The 6,907-nt window shown below is 40.6% G+C and overlaps 1 pseudogene; it reads left to right on the forward strand.

Moving 5' to 3' along the window:
• The first annotated feature begins 810 nt into the window (after positions 1 to 810).
• Positions 811 to 3,807, forward strand: LOC125656793 (uncharacterized; annotated as a pseudogene).
• The last annotated feature ends 3,100 nt before the right edge of the window (positions 3,808 to 6,907 follow it).

Raw genomic sequence — 6,907 nt, forward strand, 5'->3', positions numbered from 1 at the left:
TAGAAAAAAATATTTTGGGCCTGTAAAATATTATTCGGGCTTGCACAATTATTATACTGGGAGGCCCGAAGGGCCTGTGCTTCACAAAGTTTTTCGTGAAGGCTGGGCTTTACTGCACTGAACAACATCCATTATTTGAAAAATACTGCAATTTGAAATTGGAAAAATTGAAAATATCCCAACATGCCAAAGTTTGAGAAGGGCAATACCCAGGGCTTTAAATTCAAATCTGTGCCTTCTAATAAGCGCATGCAGAGAGTGACAGAAAAAATTGTACCTGCTCCATATGAAAGACTGCCTCCTGAAATGGATCAGTTAGTGAAGGACCCTCCTTCAGTTTCAGAAAAACAGGAAATGCTCCCGCGGCCAGGGTGCCACCATTTGTTACGCTCAGGAAGCTGAAAAATGAAGGTGGAAATGAGTGCCGGAATGCTCAAATGCTATACATGTAAGTAAAATTTTGATTAATTTAATGATCATCGATGAAATTTTCAAGACATTTTTGGCAAACGAACCACCTCGTTATATGTTACATCAGAGAATATGGAAAATATAGCCCCCCCCCCCCCCCCCCCCCCAAGAGTGTTTCTCATGAAATCTACTGCTAAATGTAAATGCATGCAGATATATGTAAACTAAGGCATGATACAAGCAGTTAATAAGTCATGCATCTGACTAACTACCAATCTGGAAGATTTAAACAACAAAATTAAAAAATACATCAGTTGTAAGTGTTGTATGATAATTCTCAAAGTATAAGGGAAGTAACTGCCTGTACACTATTTGCACTCCAAACCTTTTATGAGAGAAATGAATACTTCTCTGACTCTTCTTAGGGTAAACCAGGACTCGCACAGGCTGCTACATCTCGGCAAGACAGTGGCCATGTTTAACGAGGTGTTCCGCCTCCACCAGCAAGGAAGTCCAGACTGTCGGGGTATCCTGACTTGGGATCTAGACACTGAGGAGAGGCGTGGCCTTGCCACCCGGATGAGGATGACATGCTCCGAGTGTCCGTTCCTGTCTGGCCTGTACAATTTGTATGAGGAGGTAGAGACCAAATCCCCAGGGAGAAAGGCTGCCACTGTAAACTACGGTTTACAAGTTGGCCTAAGTCAAACCCCTTTAGGAAATGATGGGTTGAGGAAAATTCTACTTTCAACCAACACCCCTCCCCCTTCACGCAAGTCCCTACAAAAATCAAGTAACAAAGGTCAGACCAAAATTGTCAACCTTAATAAAGAGGATATGAGTCACAGGTGTCACCAGCTGGTGGAAATCAACACCCTCAGGGGAAATGAGTCCCCACATACCATCTCTGTTCAGAGCGATGGTATGTACAACAAGAGGCCCAGGGGCCTTATAGGTCACCTGAGTATCATGTAACAACCTTCCAATGTTTGAATTAGGTTTGTGTTTCAATATAAGAATTTTACTTTTGGATGGAAGAAACATTGAATAGCTATGTGGTCAGCCCTGCCTTTGCACCAGAACCCCTGACCCAGGGGCCATAAATTTCAGTTTTGAAAGAAGCATCCTTGATCATCATTATCATACTATTAGTTTGTCTACTTAATACCCAGCAGCAGAGGAGAAGATTTTCAAAGAAATAAAATGCATTTTCACTATATGATCAATAGGGCCCCACCCTAATACCAGAACCCCTGACCCAGGGGCCATGAATTTCACAATTTTGAAAGAGGCATCCTTGCTCATCATAACCATGCTATTGGTTTGTCTACTTAATACCCAAGGACAGAGAAGAAGATTTTCAAAGAAATAATGCATTTTCACTATATGACTTATAGAGCCCCACCCTAGCACCAGAACCCCTGATCCAGAGGCCATGAATTTCACAATTTTTTAACAAGAGGTACTGTGAGCAATGCTCACTAAGAATACCCCCCGCTTACCCCAATCTCCCAAAGGGTGTTGGTAATAGGTATAAACTACCTCTTTTCTGAGTGTTGCTACTTCGATGTCCAGTGCGCATGACCTTTGACCTTTTGAACCCCAAAATTGATAGGGAACATCTTCATCCCATGGGTAGTCCATATGTATGATATGGTGACTGTAGGTGGAAAGGATAACGCTTTAGAGCCCGGAAACCATATTGCTACTTCAATGTCCAGTGCACTTGACCTTTGACCTTTTGACCCCAAAATCGATAAGGATCATCTTCATTGCATGGGTAGTCCATATATATGATATGGTGACTGTAGGTGGAAAGGATAATGCTTTAGAGCCCGGAAACCATATTGCTACTTCAATGTCCAGTGTGCTTGACCTTTGACCTTTTGACCCCAAAATCGATAGGGAAAATCTTCATCCTATGGGTAGTCCATATGTATGATATGGTGACTGTAGGTGGAAAGGATAACACTTTAGAGCCCGGAAACCATATTGCTACTTCGATGTCCAGTGTGCTTGACCTTTGACCTTTTGACCCCAAAATCGATAGGGAACATCTTCATCCCATGGGTAGTCCATATATATGATATGGTGACTGTAGGTGGAAAGGATAATGCTTTAGAGCCCGGAAACCATTGCGTCTACAGACGGACGGACAGACAGACAACCCGATTCCAGTATACCCCCCCCCCCCCCCCACAACTTGTTGCGGGGGGTATAAAGAGGCATCCTTGCTCATCATTACCATGCTATTAGTTTGTCTACTTCATACCCAGAGACAGAGAAGAAGATTTTCAAAGAATGTCTACACTTTCACTATATGACCAATAGAGCCCCACCCTAACACAAGAACCCCTGCCCCAGGGGCCATGAATTTCACAATTTTGGTAGAGGGCTCAACACTCATTATAATTATGGCCACAGTTTGGCTTCTTGATGTCCAGGAGTAAAGAAGAAGATTTTTTAAAATTACACTCATTTTGATGGTTTTTGCCCCACCCCTCAGGTCCCAGGGGGGCAGGGACCACGAATTTCACAATTTTTGTTCCCCTCCACCCACAGATGCTATATGCCAAAATTGGTTGAAATTGGTTCAGGGGTTTCAGAGAAGAAGCTGAAAATGTTCAAATGTTAACGCACGACGCACGTCGCATGACGCACGACGAACGACGACGGACAAAAACAGATAGCAATAGGTCACCTGAATGAATTCAGGTGACCTAATAACCCCCTGTACTCGGGGGTGGGTGAGACACCATTCCAGCCGGCGACACAAACTGTGTATTCTTTTGCAGAGAATGTCACCACAAAACATCAAATAATTAAAGTGGTGACAAAAAATAAAATTTGTTCCAAACATGGCCACTTACTTGATGAGGGCACTGTTGACCACTGTTGTAGTCCTGGGGTATGTGGGGCAAACCTTCCAATGCATCACACCATAGGGGATGAGTTCACCTGGGCTAAGGAGGGAATGGCAGAACTCCTCAGTGAGACTGGCCTCGAGGTACAGGAGGTAACCACTGACCCGAGCGGCGCATTCCCTCTATCAGGATGGGCTTCTGAAAGAACAACCAATTCATTATATATCGACACTCGGCATTGTCTGAATACATCAGAAAGTCTATCAAGAGTGACGAAAAACTGGCACAGGTCATGCCTGGAAGAAACAAGGCTGAAAGAATAAAAACTTTGCATAATTTTGCCTTAGATGCAGTAGACACTAGACAGATGCACAGCCAAGATAAATCAAGCCTATGAGGTATTTGGAGGGGATGCTGCAAAGATGAAAAACAAGCTCTCGTATGCTAAACTTGCAATGGTGCATTGCTACATGGGTGATCATGCATCATGCAGAAAACACTCTCTGGTGTGCAAAGGGGGATTAAAATGTAACTGGTTAAGAAAAAGTACATATCTGAGTGACAATTTCAAAATACCTTGTTCGGCCGAGAATGAGAACTTGCTCCATGCTTGTATCTCAAACAGATTGTCTCCAGCTGTCCTGGCCAAGACGATCAAAAACAGCAACTCTCAGAAGGTCGAGAGCTTTAATCGAACCCTGCGACGATCTCTGCCTCGCAATGTAACATTTACGAGGAACTTCTCCGGTCAGGTGCACAGTGCTGTCCACTCTTCTAATAATGGTCCGGGCAGGTCTATTCGGGGTCTCTGTGCAGGGGTAGGTGCTGCCATCCCCACCAGTGGTTCAGTGGACAAAACCCTAGATAAAGTACAAAAAGATTATGAATTAAACAAGGCTTATCAGAAATTGCCATCCCACAAAAGTAAAAGAGTTGTCAAATGAAAAAAATTGTACAAACTTTATGAGAGGCATCAAGAAGTCAAATACCAGAAAAATGTAATATTGAGCGAACTTCGAGCCCGAGTTAAAAAAAATAATGGAGCTTCCGAGCATAATTACTCTAAACTAAATCACTAGTATTTTAATTGTTCTTATATAATTACATTATATGATGCAATGTGGAAGGTGTGTCCCACAACAAACACCCTGGTGGAAACAATGCATCCCCTCCAAGTTTGTGGCATGTGGTTCAATTACTTAGTGCATCGAGTTGACACACAGCTTCTTATGGCAGAGATGGCTAACCTCCAGACATCCACCTGGGAACTGTGACCTTGTCAGGTGCATATCTACCATAAGAGCCACCCGGTACGCCTTTTCCTGCTTACTACCCTCCTCTGGCCAGTTCACCTTCAGCACCCCATACCCACTACTAGATACCGCACCCTTCCAAATGATACAGCCGCCCCCCGGTTCCCCCACCATCTCACTTTTTTGGTCTAATTTTATTTTCAATAGTTCAAAGAACACATCCATCTCACAAATATACTAGAAAAAATCACTACTTGCATTTTTAAATCACATGACAAGTCAGAAATGGGGTCTCTATAGGGAAAAAAGTACCAATTATTTTCCCATAGAACTCAATACAAACCTTTGGTGCTCTCGCTGTTTCACTATACTGATCTCAGACAAATACTTTACATCATTTGAAAGTTCATTCCAAGCACTAACCAAAATTTAAAAAAAAATATATAGCGTCCCGTGCCTTTCATACCTCAAATTTTGCAAATTTTTCAAAGGGAAAAGAGTACCAATTATTTTCCCATAGAACTCAATACACGTCATACATGCCAACTTTTAAAAATCCCCATGGGGGATTTTGCGCGCGACGACCCCAGTGGTTCTTGAGTTTAAAAAGATTGCTAATATTATGAATTCTATTTAAATCTTTGAACCCCTTTTAACATTCCATCATTCTCCGTAACAGACAGCCGAGGCCTAAACAATACTATATACTATATATTTTTATTTCCAATCAAGGGCCCTCAAGGGGCAGCATGAAAATACATACAAATAATGTACATATACATACACAAGTAAAGAAAGAAGTGATTACATAACACATAGTTATATACAAATAGTGTCATATATTGTTCAAAATAAATTTTCCAGTTATATTTAGAATGGATGGCTCTTCAGAACATAGTATGTAAATGAAGTTTTGTTCATCATTGAGTTTGGTAGAAAATTTTACTGTTTTTTCTATAGCACCACAAAAAGATCTTCTTTCATCAGCAAACTTTTCACATTTAATCAAAAAATGGATCTCATCACCTAATAAACCGGAGTTGCATTTGTTACATATTCGTTCATTCCTAGTAATACCAGAATATCTACCAACTTCAATCATTAATTTATGAGCTGATATCCGTAACTTACAAATAGATCGTCTAATATCAAAATTTTTAATTTTATTAAGATAGTTCTCAAAACCAAAGTGCTCCTTAAGCTTAAAATAAGTGCACAGTTTCCCATCAATTAATTTATTTGGATTATTGTACCAGGTTTCAGTGTATTTATCACAGAGTAATTTCTTTACAATTTTCTTAAATCTATACTGACTAAAATCTCTTAACGGATATCCAATTTTAATATATTCTAAAGCTTTTTCTACTAGTGAGTACCATGACAGTTAGCTGTTTAAATGTAAAGATTTACTACATAGATAAGCATCCTTAAGTAGTTTAAATTCATTTTGGTTTTCAAGCCTGTACCAATAACAAATGATTGATTTCAAAATATCATGATGTAGAGGAAATCTCCCCAATTCTGATAGTACAGCAAAACATGCAGTGGGTTAACTACCCCCCCCCCCCCCCCCCCTCCTACACACACACAATTGGTTGAGTATTTTTTAAGAAAGTAATTTTTCTCATTTCGTGGTCTTTATCCCCTTTTTGGGTGGCAAAAAGTATACACATAGGTCCCACCCCTTTCAATATTGCTTGGATCCGCCACTGGTGTTAACGCACTCAAAGTTACGTCAGGCGAAGTAAAGGTCGACAATCCCATACATTTGTTTTATGTGTAGCGGTCAGCCGCATTCGATCACCGTTGGTCAGTTAGCTCAGTTGGTAGAGCAACTGACTAGAGATTCAGGGGGCCCGGGTTCAAATCCCGGGTCTCGGTCTGGTATGTTGCATTTTCTCCCTTCCTGTTACATATGCAACTCACATATATAGATAATTAACAAGACGAAATATTCAGTAATACCTAATAGTACTGTACCCGATAGTTATTTTTACTAAGTTAGTAAGTACCTGCAAATATCTCTAAAATGAACTCAGAACTGTTTTTCACGGCGCGGCATCCATTTTCGTTTTCACAGCAAGTGTCTTCTGCTTCATAAAGAAAGACAACTCTGGTAGATTTTTCGTGGCATGGAAAGAGTTGTATTTCTTGAAAACAAAATCATTGGCGGATCCAGAAAATTCTCTCAAAAGGAGAGGTGAATCAAAGACCGCAAAATAGCAAATTGCTAAAAAAAAAATTAGTTGATAATGTTAAAATAAAACCCACCCACTAGATCCGCCACTGTAAATTATGTAGTGCTCAGCTAAAAATTATCATTACAAAATATCAGCGAATATCTATCATAGCTTCGATCTTCCCACTCCACACATTTAT

This window comes from Ostrea edulis, chromosome 7 (genome assembly GCF_947568905.1).
Source record: "Ostrea edulis chromosome 7, xbOstEdul1.1, whole genome shotgun sequence".
Classification (NCBI taxonomy): domain Eukaryota; kingdom Metazoa; phylum Mollusca; class Bivalvia; order Ostreida; family Ostreidae; genus Ostrea; species Ostrea edulis.